The 19,714-nt window shown below is 26.7% G+C and overlaps 7 non-coding genes across 7 annotated transcripts; all 7 read right to left on the reverse strand.

The window, feature by feature from the left end:
• On the reverse strand, positions 1-2,431 carry NCU15808 (the record flags this gene model as incomplete). The annotated part of the gene is made up of 1 exon (XR_898120.1): positions 1-2,431. It is a non-coding gene; the product is annotated as a 28S ribosomal RNA (ribosomal RNA).
• A 17-nt stretch (positions 2,432-2,448) lies between these two features.
• NCU17405 lies at positions 2,449-2,602 on the reverse strand. Its single transcript, XR_898121.1, has one exon. It is a non-coding gene; the product is annotated as a 5.8S ribosomal RNA (ribosomal RNA).
• Positions 2,603-2,793: 191 nt separating this feature from the next.
• On the reverse strand, positions 2,794-4,582 carry NCU15810. Its single transcript, XR_898122.1, has one exon. It is a non-coding gene; the product is annotated as an 18S ribosomal RNA (ribosomal RNA).
• Positions 4,583-7,940: 3,358 nt separating this feature from the next.
• On the reverse strand, positions 7,941-11,194 carry NCU15811. Its single transcript, XR_898123.1, has one exon. It is a non-coding gene; the product is annotated as a 28S ribosomal RNA (ribosomal RNA).
• A 78-nt stretch (positions 11,195-11,272) lies between these two features.
• On the reverse strand, positions 11,273-11,426 carry NCU17408. Its single transcript, XR_898124.1, has one exon. It is a non-coding gene; the product is annotated as a 5.8S ribosomal RNA (ribosomal RNA).
• A 210-nt stretch (positions 11,427-11,636) lies between these two features.
• Positions 11,637-13,406, reverse strand: NCU17409. The gene has a single exon (XR_898125.1). It is a non-coding gene; the product is annotated as an 18S ribosomal RNA (ribosomal RNA).
• A 3,392-nt stretch (positions 13,407-16,798) lies between these two features.
• NCU15814 lies at positions 16,799-19,707 on the reverse strand. The gene has a single exon (XR_898126.1). It is a non-coding gene; the product is annotated as a 28S ribosomal RNA (ribosomal RNA).
• Positions 19,708-19,714: the final 7 nt, after the last annotated feature.

Here is a 19,714-nt window from a genome sequence, read left to right on the forward strand (position 1 = left end):
TAGGAATCTTATTAATTTATTTATACGTATTACTAATTAAATAATAAAGTATTTAACTATTTTAAGAGAATTATAGTTACTCCCACTATTTACCTACACTTAATTAAATTTCTTTACTTTAATATTCAAAGTATTAAATAGAAATTATATTGCGTTAATACTATTTTCTAACTATTATAATACTATATTTTAATTAAATAATTAAATTCCCCCTATTTATATTAATTCTAAGTTAATTGTTAAATATATACCGGACGACCGAAGTTTATTAAAGGCTTCTATACCCGGATATTGAAAGCCGCTAGCCGGTTACTCGGCTAATAGCGATCTACTCCTAGGGCGTTTGCCTAAAGCCCAATATACTTAACCCTTAAAATTAATCCTTTTCCCGAAATTACGGATTTATTTTACCAACTTCCTTTATTTATATTATTCTATTAATTAAAAGCTATTCACTTTAGAGATTTATTACAATTATAAGTATAACCTAGTATAAGAATTATTCCCTTTTACGGATTTTTAAGGGATATTGAAAATGTACCGGACCCGATAGAAGTATTAGGCTTTTTTAACTATTAAACCTTATTTCTAAATAAATTATTTTTAGGGTAATAGATTATTAAAAAGAAAAAAGAATTTTACCCGGGGCCTCCGCCGTTGTCTCTACATTTAATTGTATTACTACATAAAACCTATATTTAAATACCAGAATATTAACCAGTTTCCCTTTCGCTATACGGGGTATAAATACCCTTTTAAAATAGAATTTTCCTATAATTTAGAATCGATTAATTTATATCTAACTACTATTTATATAGAACTTTTTTCTATTTCGGTCTTTTAAGTTCTTATTAAAGTATTTACTACTACTACTAAAATCTATACTAGAAGCCGTTCAACCCAGGCTCACGCCCTAAGCTTCGTTACTAACTTCTACAACCGCCTACTCTTTAAGGTATTATTTCTACTTTAAAGGCGGAATATAGGTAGGACGCTTAAATACTATCTATTTTTAGGGTTAATATATTCGGTAAGTAAATTATTATATAATCCTTAACAAATTTTAACTTCTATAGCTACCGTCTTATTATTAAAATATATTAATACTTTTTATAATATTTAATAAACATTTACTCCAGTACTTTAACCCTACGTTCGGTTTATTCTATATCGCTAATTCTACTTATTAAAAATAATTTATTAATATTAGTATATTTAAATACCTACATTCAATTAAATAATAAGGGCTTCTTATATATTTAAAATTTAAAAATAAATGAAGGCTAAAAAGCGCCCCCGAGTCCCTAATTATTTGCTTTACTTTATAAAATTGAAGAATAATATTACTATCCTAAGGGAAACTTCGGTAGTAACTAGCTATTAGATAGTTCAATTAGTCTTTCGCCTCTATATTTAAATTTAATAATCGATTTGTATATTAGAACCGTTACGAGCTTCTACTAGAATTTCCTCTAGCTTTACCCTATCTAAATATAGTTTATTATTTTTTAAGTCTAAAATTTAACGCTTTTATTTAAATTTATCTAAATATATTAGAATCGGTCGATAATACACCAAAGCTTTTACTTATATTTATTTTTATTATACATATAGGTTTTATATTTAAATATTTGTATAAAACCTTAATTCTTTAATCTATATTTTAAGACGGGTTATTAATAATTATTATACTAATATCCTTATAGATATACGAACTTCGGTCCCGGCGAGGGTATTACGCTTGGAGCTATAATATTCCCGGAGGAGTTACGTTCCCTAGACCTTTATCCCTCTACTAAAATTAATGTTAGTTTAAATTGTCCCGAATATACTAGTGAAAATACTAAATAATTGGAATAGTATAAGTTTAGTTATAAACGCTTCCTTTTTAATAATTTTATATATTATTTAACCTTCTTTTTAAAGTATTTTTTATCTTTCAATTACTCTACTTATACATTATTAGTTTCTAGCCGGTATTTAGCTTTAGAAGAAATTTACCTCCTATTTTAAGTAGTATTTCTAAATTATTCAATTCGTCGAAAGAGCTTTATATTAGATCGGTATCCGACTATATAGGGCTTTTACCCTCTATAGTGCTCCGTTTTAGGGGATTTAGAAGGTGCCTTACTAAAAGCTTCCTTTACAAATTATAATTCAGGCCGAAGTTAAATTTTAAATTTAAATTATTACTACTTTATTCGCTATTATTAGGGCAATCCTTATTAATTTCTTTTCCTCCGCTTATTAATATATTTAAGTTTAGTGGGTATTCCTATTTAATCCGAAGTTAACCTTAAAAATAGAGGGTTTTATAGTAAGAACCTACTGTACGATTATAGCGATATAGAATTACTATATTCGGTGTAACTAGTAAGCCCGCTATTAATTTTGAAGGACCGCGGATAGCCGCGGATCTTTAATATAAATAGAATTTAATAGTTAAAATAATATTCAAATAAGTATATTCGCTAGAATATTAATAAGCGTAATATACGTTTAAAAATTCGATAATTTATTAAATTTTATAATTTATATTATTTATTATATTTCGTTATATTCTTTATTAATATTAGAATTAAGAAATCCGTTATTAAAAATTTTAATTTATTTAAAAGTTTATTTAAAGAGATATAAAATATTAAGAGTTTAATTTCGGCACTCCGGCGGGTAGCTTCCTACGAGCGGGAAATTCAAGGATCCAGGAGGGCCTAAAGGCTTTTTTAGACTACTAACGTTAAAGCAATTATATAGGTAAGATTTGCGATAGTTTGTAGGAGTTTTGTAATTTTGTAATAATCTTTCTGCTAATTTATTAATAGAGATTTTATTACGACTTTTATTTCCTTTAAATAATTAAATTTAAATAGTTTTCCAACCTTAGGTAGTCGTTACCGACCTCCCTAGGCCAATCCGGAAATTTTACTAAATTATTTAATTAATAGTAGTAATAGGCAATATATATAAAAGGTAGGAATATAATTAATATAAATTAATAATTTATACTTATTAAGAATTCCTTATTAAAAAGTAATAATTGTAATACTCTATCCCTAGTACAATATAGTTTAATAAAATTACCTAGACCTTCCGGCTAAGGGAATACTCATTAATTGTATTAGTATAGCGCATATATAGTCTAGAATATTTAAAGGTATTATAGACCTATTATTACCTTAAATTTCTATTAATTTAAACTAATAATCCCTCTAAGAAGCTAGTATACTATTAAAACAATACGGGCTATTTAGTAGGTTAAAGTCTTATTTGTTATTGTAATTAAGTAAATAAATTATTTTATTAATTAAAAACGGCTATATACTATTACCTACGAAATTAAGAAAGAGTTTTCAATTTATTAATCCTTATTATATTTAGATTTAATAAATTTCCTTATATTAAATTAAATTAAACTGTAGGCTTTACCCCTAATAGTACTCTTCCGTTAATTTCTTTAAATTTCAGCCTTGCGACTATATTCCCTTAGGAGCCTAAATATTTTAATTTATCGTAAAGTGCTGAACGGGTCAAAAAATAATACCGTCCGATCTTTAATTAATATAGTTTATAATTAAAACTACAATAATATTTAATTATCTTCAATCCTTTAACTTTCGTTCTTAATTAATAAAAATATCCTTAGTAAATATTTTTATAGTAATTAGTCTTTAATAAATCTAAGAATTTTACTTCTAATAATTAAATATTAATACCCCTGACTATCCCTATTAATTATTATAGCGGTTTTAGAAACTAATAAAATAGAATTATACATCCTATTTTATTATTCTATATTAATATATTCGAGTATAGGCCTTCTTTGAGTAATTTGATTTATTTATAGTAAAAGTCCTAATTCCCTAATATATTTAGTGAAGGGTATATAGTTCTCTAGGAAAAAAGGCCCGACTTAGTTAATATATATAGTAAGGCGGATTAACGGGCCGAGCTCAAAGTTCAACTACGAATTTTTTAACCTTAATAATTTTAATATACGTTATTGGAATTGGAATTACCGCGGTTATTAGCACTAAATTTACCCTCCAATTATTCTTCGTTAAGGGATTTAAATTGTATTTATTTTAATTATAAGACCTAAAAAAGCCTTATATTAATATTTATTATTACTACCTCCCTATATTGGGATTAGGTAATTTACGTACTTACTACCTTCCTTAAATATAATAGCTATTTCTTAGGCTCCTTCTCCGGAGTTGAACCCTAACCCTCTATTACCTATTATTACTATAGTTAGCTAAGATCCAACTATTAAAAATTAATAGGGTAGAAATTTGAATAAACTATCGCTAGTATAAAGTTATACGATTCGAAAAGTTATTATAAATTACTAATTAGCCCCGAAGGGTATTAATTTTTAATTTAATAAATATACCCCTTCCGAAGTTAGGGTTTTTAATATATATTAACTCTAGAATTACTACGGTTATTTATATAGTAAGGTACTATTAAATAAACTATAATTAATTTAATGAACTATTTGTAGTTTTACAATTTAATTATTTAAATTTAAATATATATAGTTTAATTTTTGAAATAAATATATAATTATTAATAGAATTAATTAAATAACTATTATATATTTAGAAAGGCTAATTATTTATAAACGAACGAAAGAGTTTATAAAATTACAAAGGTAGGCGGTCTAAAGTTTGTATAGTAAGGTTGAACTTACTTCGAAATATATATTTATTTTTTCCTCCTAAATTCCCTAGAGTATAATCGGTAAAAAGATAAGAGAATATAGAACGCTTCTTATATACTACTTATACGCCCTAAGAGGAGGTTTAATATAGAAGGTTCTACCTAAAAGCTTCCTTAATTAATTAATACCCCCAGCGGTTTATAAATAAATTTAGCTAATAGCTAATTATTTATAAAACTTACCCTTCGGCGTTTATAGGGTATTCCCTAACGCTTATAAAATTTTTTTAAATATTGCCCGATAGAAGTAGAGCCTTTATTAAAATAGTATTAAAGTAATTTACATTATTAATATTAACTCCCTAATAAACTATAGGGAGCTATATAATAATAATACTCTATAAATTAAAATTTAGTTTCCTTTATAAATTACTACGGGAAGGTATTTAAATTATAAGCTAGAGTAGCCCTTCTATAGAAGGCTTTTAAATAGAATAGGCCTTATACATCCTTACTTATATTTATAAAAAGGAGTTAGAGGTAGGGATAACCGAATAATTTTACTACTCGCTCTTTCCTATTATTTTCCGCTACTCTTTCTTATATACCCTCCGACCTCGAGTTTAGGGATAGTACAGCCCGACGGTTTAAACCGCGATTTTTTAATTCCCGCGAAATTCCCTAGTATAGGAAATTTTAAAAATCAATTTACAATTATTTAACTACCTAATTAAGTTATACCTTTTTAAAAATTTTATTTTAAATTTATAAAAACTATACCTTCCTTATTAAATTGGTTATACTTTCTTTATTTACCTAATTATTCCTACTTACTTTATATTTAGTAAGTACTATCCGCCTACTACTTTTTTCTTTTTAATTTTAATTTTACCTTTTTTATATAAGCCCGTTGTACCTATTTTATAATTCTTACTTACTTTATACTTAATAAGCACTACCTATTTACAATTTTCCTTTTTAAAATTTCGGTTTTTAAAGGTTAATTGCGCCTTCCTTACTTACCCGGTTGTTCTTACCTACCTTATATTCAATAAGTACCACCCTTCATTACTTTTCTTTCTTCTATTTTTTTAACCTTAACCGCGCTTTTTTTATATAAAGTAGACGTATTTACCCTATAGCGTCTATTCAAATTACATTTCTATTAAGTAAAAAGTTAATTACTTTTTATTTTCCTTAATATAATTTATAATATTTTATAACTATACTAAAAGTATTTATATTATTTTTATTTTTTTTTTTTTATATTTACTAATTTAACCTTCTTTATTAATATACTAACCTCAATATATCCTCCTTACTTATATAACTAAAGCTACCTAATACCTTACTTATTCTATTAACTATTTATACCCCCTAAATTCTACTACCCTTCTTCTTCTACTATTTTTAAAATTTCTTTTTTTTTTTTCTTTTTTTCTTCTTTTTCTTCTTTCCTACTATTAATTATTTACCTACCCTTCCCTAACAATTTATTTAAAACCGTATAGGTTTTAGTTGATCGACTTAGTTGCCTCCGAATACCTTCTTCTTCTTATATTTATAAAAAAAACCTCTACCCTTATTATAATCCGGCTCCTACTACTCTAAAAGTGTTTATTTACTTTATAAATACCCTTACTTAATAAAGATTTGGAGGTAGAATAAGAGGACGAAAAGAAGAATAAAAAGAAAAAGAAAGGAAGAAGCTTACTAAGGGGGCAAGACATTATAAAAGTAAAAAGGTAGAAGGAAAGTAAGAAAAATATATATAAAAAAAAAAAAAAAAAAAAAAAAAAAAAAAAAAAAAAAAAATTAAAGAAAAGAAGAATAAGAACCTTCTTTATTTTATTTACATATTAATTATATTACTTTTTTATCCTTATATAAATATAATATAAAAGAAGGGAATAGAAGGGGGTTTGGAGGTATAAGGAAAGAAATATTAAGAGAGGAAAGCCTTAAAAAGAGGTTAAAAACTAAAAAGAAAAAAGAAAAAGGAAGAGAAAAGAAAAAAAGGATTAAAACGAAGGAAGACGGAGAGGAAAGGAAAGGGAGGAGGAAGAGTAATAAAGAGGATAAAAGTAGGAAGAAGAAAGAGGGAGGAGAAAAAGAAGAAAGAAAAAAAATAAATAAATAAAAAAGGAAAAGAAAAAGAAGAAAGAAATTTTCGCTCCCCCCCTAAAAATTAAATTATTCTTAATTTAAATAACCTACCTACTACCTCGCCTACTTAAAAATTAAAAAGATAGCCTCCCCCTTTATACTTTTATTTTATATAAAAATACAATCCTATATAACCTTTTCCTACTTACCCTACTACGTTTTTTAATAAAAAAGTTATAAATATTTTTATTTAATTATATAGCTTTTTTATTTATTTACCCCCTCCTACTATTACCCTACCTTTTCCTTTAATAAGCCCCTCCTAGTAGGAGTTGGAAAGCAACCCCTTAGCCCCCCTAAACCTTTTAATCCTTCTTACTTACCTTATATAGGCCCTCGCCCTTACCTTCCTAATATAATTACTATTTATATAAAAATTCTATACCTAAACGCGCCTACCTACCTTATATACTTAACCTACCCGGACGTACTTACTTACCCTCTTTTTTCTATACTACTTTATATAATTCGAATATATTTACCTACCTAGCGCTATACCCAACCTAATTATAAATATATTTATTTATTTAGAATTATAAATTTACCTAAAAATTATTTACTTACCCGGTCGCTCTTACCCCGCTGCTATTTAATTAATTACTTTTACTTATTCTACCTATTATAATTATTAAAATTTATAAAGGCCTAGCCCGGCTATACCTATATATATTACGCCGGTTAATACTTCCTCGGGTATATATTATATATAACTACTAAGCCTTTTATAAGTTAATTATTAATATAATAAACCCTTTATACCCGGCCCGCCCGCACCCTTAGAGTAACGTTATTTAAACTTAAGAAATATTAAATTTAATTAAATCTCCTTTTTATCCTTATTTACTTTGTATTTTCCTTTTAGTAAAGCGTTTTTACCCTTTTAGGTTCTAATAATTAAATTTCGGAGGGACCCCCTAGTAAATGCCTATTTATTAGACGGACCCTTTTATTAAGAAATTTAAGTGAAGGAAAGTTTACCCTTAGTAGATTGTAATAATAAGGTTATTCTATTACTTATAGGACCCTTTTATATATTTAAATTATTTATAAAAAATTTAATCTAGCGCGTATTAAAATTATAATACGCGAATTACTACTAGCTACTTTAAAGCTAATAGAGGAATCGCCTACTAAAATACAAGGCCGGAACCTATTTTTATATATTTATAATATATTAGAAGTATTATTGCATTTTAGTATAGATTTTGATTTAGAAGCATTTAACTATTATTTAGTAGATAGTAGCGTTGCAGTATTACCCGGTCGGATAACTATAAAAACTAATTATTTAAATAAGTAGTTCCTTTTATATTAAATTTAATTATTATTATAATAAAGTTATTAGTAGGGTAAAACTAATTTATTTTATAATAATTTAAACCCAATTTACATTCCCTATTAATAGGTAAACAATCTAATACTTACCGAATTCTACTTCGGTATAATAGGAAGAGCCGATATCGAAGGATTAAAAAGCGATATCGCTATAAATATTTGGCCGCTATAAATTAATTATTCCTATAGTAACTTTTTTAGTACTTTTAATTTTAAATTTCGAGGGACTAAAGGATCGATAAGCTATACTTTTATAGTTTGTATTTATATTAAAAATTAAAATTAAAGGGATTTTTACCTTTTTATTCTATTAAAGATTTTTATTCTCTATAAGCCCCCCTTAAAATACTTACATTATAGTTTAATAAATATACCGTCCTAACTAAATTCTCTATTTAATAATATCTTTAATCCGGGTTGGCCTACAAAGGACTTTAAAATTAAAAATTAAATAAAAATCTAACCCCGCTTAATTAAATAAATAAAAAAATAATAGGAGTAGTAGTATTTTACTAGCGCCGAAGTTCCTACTTATTCTATACCTCCTATATCTTTTTATAATATTAAATTAGAATTAAATTTAATAGGGTCTTTTTTCCCTACTAATTTTACTAAGCCCGTTCCTTTGGCTATAGTTTCGCTAGATAATAAATAGGGATAGTAGGAATTTTATTAATTTATTTATATATATTACTAATTAAATAATAAAGTATTTAGTTACTTTAAGAGAGTTATAGTTACTCCCGCCATTTACCCGCACTTAATTAAATTTCTTTATTTTAATATTTAGAATATTAAATAGAAATTATATTGCGTTAATACTACTTTTTGGCTATTATAATACTATATTTTAATTAAATAATTAAATTCTCTTTATTTATACTAGTTCTAAATTAGTTATTAAATATACGCCGGACGACCGAAGTTTGCTAAGGGCTTTTGTACCCGGATATTAAAAGCCGCCGGCCGGTTATTTAGTTAATAGCAATCTACTCCTAGGGCGTTTACTTAAAATCCGACGTATTTAACCCTTAGAATTAATCCTTTTCCTAAAATTATAGATCTATTTTACCGATTTCCCTTATTTATATTATTCTATTAATTAGAGGCTATTTATTTTGGAGATTTACTATAGTTATAAGTATAACTTAGCGTAAGAATTATTCCCTCTTACGGATTTTTAAGGGACGTTGAAAGTATACTAAATCCAATAGAAGTATTAGGCTCTTCCAACTATTAAACCCTATCTCCAAATAAATTATTTTTAGGGTAATAAACTATTAAAAAAAAAAGAAAACTCTACCCGGGGTCCCCGCTATCGTTTTTATATTTAGTTGCATTATTATATAAAACCTATATTTAAGTACTAGAATATTAACCGGCTTCCCTTTCGCTATACAGAGTATAAATACCCCTTTAAAATAGAATTTCCCTATAGTTTAAAATCAATTAACCTATATCCAATTATTATTTATATAGAACTTTTCCCTACTTCGGTCCTTCAAATTCTTATTAAAGTATTTACTATTACTACTAAAATTTGTATTAGAGGCCGTTTAACCCGGATTTATACCCTAAACTTCGTTACTAACCTTTATAGCCGCTTACTCTTTAAAGTATTATTTTTACCCTAAAAGCGGGGTATAAGTAGGACGTTTAAACGCTATCTATTTTTAGGGCTAATATATTCGGCAAGTAAATTATTATATAGTCCTTAGTAAATTCCAACTTCTATAGCTATTATCTTACTATTAAAATATACTAACGCCTTTTATAGTATTTAATAAGCGTCTATTCCAATACCTTAACCCTACATTCGGTTTATCTTACATCGCTAATTCTATTTATTAAAAATAGCCTACTAATATTAATATATTCGAATACCTATATTCAATTAAATAATAAGAGCTTTTTATATATTTAAAGTTTGAAAATAGATAAAAGTTAAAAAACGCCCCCGAATCCTTAATTATTTACTTTATTTTATAAAATTGAAAAATAATATTACTATCCTAAGGGAAATTTCGGCGGTAATTAGCTATTAAATAATTTAATTAATTTTTCGCCCCTATATTTAAATTTAACGATCAATTTATATATTAAAACCGCTACGAGCCTCTACTAGAATTTCCTTTAGCTTTACCCTATTTAAATATAATTCACTATCTTTCAGGTTTAAAGTTTAATATTTTTATTTAAATTTATCCGAATATATTAAAATTAGTCGATAATATATTAAAACTTTTACTTATATTTACTTTTATTATATATACAGGTTTTATACCTAAATATTTATATAAAACCTTAACTCCTTAATTTATATTTTAAAACAGGTTATTAATAACTATTATATTAGTATCCTTATAAATATACAAACTTCAATCTTAGCGAGGGTATTACACCCGGGGCTATAATACTCTTAGAGGAGCTATATTCCCCGGACCTTTATCCCTCTACTAAAACCAATATTAATTTGAACTATCCTAAATATACTAATAAAAATACTAAATAATTAGAATAGCGTAAGTCTAATTATAAACGTTTCCCTTTTAATAATTTTATATATTATTTAACCCTCTTTTCAAAGTACTTTTTATCTTTCGATTACTTTACTTATACACTATCGGTCTTTAACCAATATTTAATTTTAGAAGAAATTTACTTCCTATTTTAAATAGTATTCCTAAATTACTTAATTCGTCGAAGGAGCTTTATATTAAATTAATATCCAACTATATAGGGCTCTCACCCTCTATAGCGCTCCATTCTAAGGGATTTAGAAGGTACTTTACTAAAAGCTTCTTCTATAAATTATAATTCGGGCCGAAACTAGATTTTAAATTTAAATTATTACTACTTCACTCGCTATTACTAGGGCAATCCCTATTAGTTTTTTTTCCTCTACTTATTAATATATTTAAATTTAGTAAGTATTCCTACCTAATCCGAAGTTAACCTTAGAAATAGAGGGTTTTACAATAAGAACCCGCCGTATAATTATAGTAATATAGAATTACTATACTTAATATAACTAGCGAGTCCACTATTAATTTTGAGGGACTGCGGATAATTACGGATCCTTAATATAAGTAGAATTTAATAGTTAAAATAATATTCGAATAAATATATTTATTAAAATATTAACGAGTGTAATATATATTTAAAAATTCAATAATTTATTGAATTTTATAATTTATATTATTTATTGTATTTTATTACGTTCTTTATTAATACTAGAATTAAGAGATCCGTTATTAAAAGTTTTAATTTATTTAAAAGTTTATTTAAAGAGATATAAAATATTAAGAATTTAATTTCAGCACTCCGGCGGGTAGCCTCCTACGAATAGGAGATCCGAGGATCCGGGAGGGCCCGAAGGCCTTTCTGGACTATTAGCGCCAAAGTAATTATATAGGTAAAATTCGCAATAATTTATAAGAGTTTTGTAATTTTATAATAATCCTTCTATTAGTTTACTAATAGAAACTTTATTACAATTTTTACTTCCTCTAAATAATTGAGTTTAAATAGTTTTCCGGCCTTAGGTAGTCGTTACTAACCTTCCTAAGCTAGTCTGGAAGTTTTATTAAATTATTTAATTAATAGTAGCGATGGGCGGTATATATAAAGGGTAGGGATATAATTAACGTAAACTAATAATTTGCATTTATTAGGGATTCTTTATTAAAGAGTAATAATTATAATACTCTATCCCTAGTACAATATAATTTAATAAAATTACCCGGACCTTCTAGCTAAGGGAATACTTATTAATTGTATTAGTATAGTACGCATACGGCCTAAAATATTTAAGGGTATTATAGACTTATTATTACCTTAAACTTCTATCAATTTAAACTAATAGTCCTTCTAAAAAGTTAGCGTATTACTAAAGTAATACAGGCTATTTAGTAAGTTAAGGTCTCGTTCGTTATTATAATTAAATAGATAAATTACTCTATTAATTAAGAATAATTATATACTACTATTTACGAAATTAAGAAAGAGTTCTTAATCTATTAATCTTTATTGTATTTAGATTTAGTAAATTTCTCTATATTAAATTAAATTAAACCGTAGGCTCTACCCTTAGTAATACCCTTCTATTAATTTCTTTAAATTTTAGCCTTACAACTATACTCCCTTAGGAGCCCAAATATTTTAATTTATCGTAAAGTACCGAACGGGTTAAAAAATAATACTATCCGATCCTTAATTAGTATAATTTATAATTAAGACTACAATAGTATTTAATCGTCTTTAATCCCCTAACTTTCATTCCTAATTAATAAAAACATCCTTAGTAAATACTTTCGTAATAGTTAGTTTTTAATAAATTTAAGAATTTTACTTTTGATAATTAAATATTAATACCCCCGACTATCCCTATTAATTATTACAGCGGTCTTAGAAACTAATAAAATAGAACTATATATTCTATTTTATTATTCTATACTAATATATTCGAATATAGGCCTTCTTTAAGTAATTTAATTTATTTATAATAAAAGTCCTAATTCCCCAATATACCTAGTAAAGGGTATATAATTCTCTAAGAAAAAAGGCCCAACCTAGTCAGTGTATACAGTGAGGCGGACCGACGGGCCGAGCCTAAGGTTTAACTACGAGCTTTTTAACTTTAATAATTTTAATATACGCTATTAGAGTTAGAATTACCGCGGCTACTAGTACTAAACTTGCCCTCCAATTATTCTTCGTTAAAGGATTTAAATTATACTTATTCTAATTATAAGACCCAAAAGAGCCCTATATTAGTATTTATTATTACTACCTCCCTATATCGGGATTGGATAATTTACGCACCTACTACCTTCCTTAGATATAGTAACTATTTTTTAAGCTCCTTCTCCGGGGTCGAACCCTAACCCTCTATTACCCGTTATTACTATAATTAATTAAAATTTAACTATCGAAAGTTAATAGGGTAGAAATTTAAATAAATTATCGCTAGCGTAAGGCTATACGATTCGAGAAGTTATTATAAATTATTAATTAGCCCCGAAGGGTATTGGTTTTTAATTTAATAAATATACCCCTTCCGAAGTCGGGATTTTTAATATATATTAATTTTAGAATTACTATAGTTATTTATATAGTAAAGTACTATTAAATAAATTATAATTAATTTAATGAGCTATTCGCAGTTTCGCGGTTTAATTACTTAAATTTAAATATATATAGCTTAATCTTTGAGATAAGTATATAACTATTAGTAGAATTAATTAGGTAATTATTATATACTTAGAAAGGCCAACCGTTCGTAAACGAACGGAAGAATTTATAAAATTACGAAGGTAGGCGGTCCGAAGCTCGTATAGCAAGGCTGAATTTACTTCGAAATATATATTTACTTTCCCCTCCTAAATTCCCTAGAGCACAGTCGGTAGGAGGATAGGAGAATATAGAACGCTTTTTATATACCGCTTATATACCTTAAAAGGAGGCTTAATATAGAAGGTTCTACCCGAAGGCTTCCCTAGCTAACTAATACCCTTAACGGTTTATAAATAAATTTAACTAATAGTTAATTATCTATAGAGCCTACCCCTCGGTACTTATAGGGTATTCCTTAACGCTTATAGGATCTTTTTAAATACCGCCCGGTAAAAGTAGAATCTTTATTAAAATAGTATTAAAGTAATTTATATTATTAATATTAATTCCCTAATAAATTATAGGAAGCTATATAATAATAATATTCTATAAATTGGAATTTAATTTCCTTTATAAATTACCGTAGGAAGGTGCCTAAACTATAAACTAAAGCAGCCCTTTTATAGAAGGCTTCTAAATAGAATAAGCCCTATATATCCTTACTTATATTTATAAGAAGGAGTTGGAGGTAGGGATAACCGAATAGTCTTACTACTTACTCTTTCCTATTACTCTCTACCGCTCCTTTTTATATACCTTCCAATTTTAAATTTAGGAATAGTGTAGTCCGACGGTTTAAGTTATAATTTTTCAATTCCTATAAAATTCCCTAATATAGGAAATTTTAAAAATCGATTTACAGCCACCCAGCCACCCAATTAGATTGCACCTTCTTAGGAATCTCGCTCCAAATTCATAAAAACTACGCCTTCCTTATTAAATTAATTATACCTTCCTTACCTACCCGGTTATTCCTACCTACTTTATATTCGGTAGGTATTATTTACCTACTACTTTTTTCTTTTTAATTTTAATTTTACCTTTCTTATATAGGCCCGTCGTACTTACTCTATAGTTCTTACCTACTTTATACTTAATAAATACTACCTATTCGCAATTTTCCTTTTTAAAACTTCAGCTTCCAAAAGTCGATTATACTTTCCTTACTTACCCGGTCGTTTTTACTTACCCTACACTTAATAAATACTACCCTTCACTACCTTTCCCTCTTCTACCTTTTTAACTTCGGCCGCGCCTTTCTTATATAAAGCAAATATATTTACCCTATAGCGTCTATTTAAATTACATTTCTACTAAGTAAAAAGCTAATTACTTTTTATTTTCCCTAATATAATTTATAATATCTTATAATTATACTAAAAGTATTTATATTACTTTTATCTTTTTCTTTTTACATTTACTAATTCAACCTTCTTTATTAATATACTAACCTCAATATATCTTCCCTACTTATACAACCAAAGCCACCTAATACCCTATTTACTCTATTAACTATTTATACCCCCTAAATTCTATTACCCTTCTTCTTCTACTATTTTTAAAATTTTTTTTTTTTTTTTCTTTTTTTCTTCTTTTTCTTCTTTCTTACTATTAATTATTTACCTACCCTTCCTTAACAATTCATTCAAAACCGTATAGGTTCTAATTAATCGATTTAGTCGCTTCCAAATACCTTCTTCTTTTTATATTTATAAAAAAAACCTCTACCCTTATTATAATCCGGCTCCTACTACTCTAAAAGTATTTATTTACTTTATAAACGCCCTTACTTAATAAAGATTTAAAAATAGAATAAGAGGACGAAAAGAAAAATAAAAAGAAAAAGAAAGGAAGAAGCTTATTAAGGGGGTAAGATATTACAAAAGTAAAAAGGTAGAAGGAAAGTAAGAAAAATATATATAAAAAAAAAAAAAAAAAAAAAAAAAAAAAAAAAAAAAAAAAAAATTAAGAAAAGAAGAATAAGAACCTTCTTTATTTTATTTACATATTAATCATATTATTTTTTTATCCTTATATAAATATAATATAAAAGAAAGGAATGGAGGGGGGTTTGGAGGTATAAGGAAAGAAATATTAAAAGAGGAAAGCCCTAAAAAGAGGTTAAAAGCTAAAAAAAAAAAAGAAAAAGGAAGAGAAAAAAAAAAAAGGACTAAAACGAAGGAAGACGGAGAGGAAAGGAAAGGGAGGAGGAAGAATAATAAAGAGGATAAAAGTAGGAAGAAGAAAGAAGGAGGAGAAAAAGAAGAAAGAAAAAAAATAAATAAATAAAAAAGGAAAAGAAAAAGAAGAAAGAAATTTTCGCTCCTCCCCTAAAAACTAAACTATTCCCAGCCTAAATAGCCTACCTACCGCCTTACCTACCTAGAAATTAAAAAGATAGCCTCCTCTTTTATACCTTTACTTTATATAAAAATATAATCCTATATAACTTTTTCCTACTTACCCTACTATATTTTCTAATAAAAAAATTATAAATACCTTTATTTAATTACGTAGCTTCTTTACTTACTTACCCCCTCCTACTATTACCTTACCCTTTCCTTTAATAAACCCCTCCTAATAGGAATTAGAAAATAACCCCTTAACCCCCTTAAACCTCTCAATCCTTCTTACTTACCCTATATAGGCCCTCGCCCTTACCTTCCCAATATAGCTACTATCTATATAAAAATTCTATACCTAAACGCGCCTACCTACCCTATATACCTAACTTACTTAAATATACTTACCTACCCTCTCTTCTCTATACTACTTTATATAATTCGAATACACTTATCTACCCGGTACTATATTTAACCCAATTACAAATATATTTACTTATTTAGAATTGCAAATTTACCTAAAAATTACTCACTTACCCGGTCGCTCCTACCCCGCCGCCGCTTAATCGGTTACTCTTACCTACCTTACCTACTATAGCTACTAAGATTTATAAAGGCCCGGCCCGGCTATACCTATATATATTACGCCGGTTAACGCTTCCCTAAATATATATTATATATAACTATTAAACCTTCTATAAATTAGTTATTAGTACGGTAAACCCTTTATACCCGGCCCGCCTACGCCCCCAGGGTAATATTATCCAAACCCAAAAAATATTAAATTTAACTAAATTCCCTTCCTATCCCTATTTACCCTATACTTTCCTTCCGGCAAAGTGCTTTCGCCCTTTCGGGCTTTAATAACCAAGTCTCGGGGGGACCCCCTAGTAAATATCCACTTATTAAACGGACCCTTTTATTAGGAAATTTAAGCGAAGGAGGGTTTACCCTTAATAGATTATAATAATAAGGCTATTCTACTATTTATAGGACCCTTTTATATATTTAAGTCGTTTATAAAGGATTTAATTTAGTGCGTATTAAAATTATAATATGCGAATTACTACTAGCTACTTTAAGGCTAATAGAAGAATTATTTGCTAAAATACAAGGTTGGAGCCTATTTTTATATATTTATAATATACTAGAGGTATTATTACATTCTAATATAGATTTTGATTTAGAGGTATTTAGCTATTATTTAGTAGATAGTAGTATTACAATACTATCCGGTCAGATAATTATAAAAACTAATTATTTAAATAAATAGTTCTTTTTATACTAAATTTAATTATTATTATAATAAAATTATTAGTAGAGTAAAATTAATTTATCTTACAATAGTTTAAATCTAGTTTACGTTCTTTATTAGTAGGTAAATAATCTAATATTTACCGAATTCTACTTCGGTATAATAGGAAGAGCCAATATCGAAGGATTAAAAAGCAATATTACTATAAATATTTAGTTGCTATAAACTAATTATCCCTATAGTAATTTTTCTAGTACTTTTAGCTTTAAATTTCGAAGGATTAAAGGATTAATAAGCTATACTTTTATAGTTTGTATTTATACTAAAAATTAAAATTAAGGGGACTTTTACTCTTTTATTCTATTAGAGATTTCTATTCTCTATAAACCCCCTTTAGAATATTTGCATTATAGTTTAATAGATGTGCCGCCTTAGTTAAACTCCCTATTTAATAATATTTTTAATTTAGGTTAACCTATAAAGGACTTTAAAATTAGAAGTTAAATAAAAATTTAGCCCCGCTTAATTAAATAAGTAAAAAAATAATAAGAGTAGTAGTATTTTACCGGCGCCGAAACTCCTATTTATTCTATACCTCCTATATTTTTTTATAATATTAAATTAGAATTAAATTTAATAGGGTCTTTTTTTCTTATTAATTTTACTAAACCCATTCCTTTAGTTATAATTTTACTAAATAATAGATAGGAATAGTAAGAATTTTATTAATTTATTTATATACGTTACTAATTAGATAATAAAGTATTTAGCTACTTTAAGAGAATTATAGTTACTCCCGCTATTTACCTACGTTTAATTGAATTTCTTTACTTTAATATTTAAAGTACTAGGTAGAAATTATATTATATTAATACTATTTTCTAATTATTATAATACTATATTTTAATTAAATAGTTAGATTCCCCTTATCCATACTAATTCTAAATTGGTTATTAAATATATACCAGACAATTGAAGTTTATTAAAGGCTTTTGTACTTAAATATTAAAAGCCGCTGGCCGGTTGCCCGGCTAGTAGCGATCTACTCCTAGGGCGTTTATTTAAAGCCCAATATACCTAACTCTTAGAATTAATCCTTTTTTCGAAATTACAGATCTATTTTATTAACTTCCCTTATTTATATTATTCTATTAATTAGAGGCTATTTACTTTAGAGATTTATTGTAGTTATAAGTACAATTTAGTATAAGAATTATTCCTTCCCACGGATTTTTAAAGGACGTTAAGAGTATATTAGACCTAATAGAAGTATCGGGCTCTTTTAGCTATTAAACCCTATTTCTAAATAAATTGTTTTTAAGGTAATAGATTGTTAAGAAGAAAAGAGAATTTTACTTAGGGCCTCCGCTATTGTCTCTATATTTAGTTGCGTTACTATATAAAATTTATATTTAGGTACTAGAATATTAACCGGCTTCCCTTTTACTATACGGAGTATAAATGCCCCTTTAAAATAGAATTTCCCTATAGTTTAGAATCGATTAACCTATATCTAACTATTATTTATATAGAACCTTTCCCTACTTTAGTCCTTTAAATTTTTATTGAAATATTTACTACTACTATTAAAATTTGTATTAGAAGCCGTTCGACCCGGGTTTATACCCTAGGCTTCGTTATTAACTTCTATAGCCATTTACTTTTTAAAGTATTATTTCTACCCTAAGGGCGGGGTATAGGTAGGACGTTTAAGTGCTATTTATTTTTAAGGCTAGTATATTCGGTAGGTAAGTTATTATATAGTCTTTAGTAGATTCCGACTTCTATAGCTACCGTCCTACTATTAAAATATACTAATACTTTTTATAGTATTTAATAAGTGTTTATTCTAGTACTTTAACTTTACGTTTGGTTTATTCTATATTATTAGTTTTATTTATTAAAAATAGCCTACTAGTATTAGTATATTCGAATACCTATATTTAATTAAATAATAAGGGCTTTTTATATATTTAAAGTTTGAGAATAGATAAAGGTTAAAAAGCGCCCCCGAGTCCCTAATTATTCGTTTTACTTTATAAAATTGAAGAATAATATTGCTATTTTGAGGGAAACTTCGGCGGTAATTAGCTACTAAATAGTTTAATTAGTCTTTCGCCCCTATATTTAAATTTAATAATCGATTTGTATATTAGAATTACTACGAGCTTCTACTAGAGTTTCTTCTAGCTTCACCCTATTTAAGTATAATTTACTATCTTTCGGGTTTAAGGTTTAATATTTTTATTTAAATCTATCCGAATATATTAAGATCGGTCGATAATACACTAAAACTTTTACCTACGTTTACTTTTATTATACGTACGGGTTTTATATTTAAATATTTATATAAAATTTTGATTCTTTAATTTATATTTTAAAACGGGTTGTTAATAACTATTATATTAGTATCCTTATAGATACGCGAACTTCGGTTTCGGCGAAGGTATTACGCTTAGAGTTATAATACTCCCGGAGGAGCTATATTCCCCGGACTTTTATCCCCCTATTAAAACTAATATTAACTTAAACCGTCCTAAATATATTAGTAAAAATACTAGATAATTGGAATAGTGTAAGTCTAATTACAAACGCTTCCCTTTTAATAATTTTATATACTATTTAACCCTCTTTTTAAAATATTTTTTATTTTTTAATTACTCTACTTGTATACTATTAATTTCTAGCCGGTATTTAGCTTTAGAAGAAATTTACCTCCTATTTTAAGTAATATTTCTAAATTATTCAATTCGTCGAAGGAATTTTATATTAGATTAGC

The sequence above is a fragment of the Neurospora crassa genome, assembly GCF_000182925.2.
Source record: "Neurospora crassa OR74A unplaced genomic scaffold supercont12.12, whole genome shotgun sequence".
NCBI lineage: Eukaryota > Fungi > Ascomycota > Sordariomycetes > Sordariales > Sordariaceae > Neurospora > Neurospora crassa.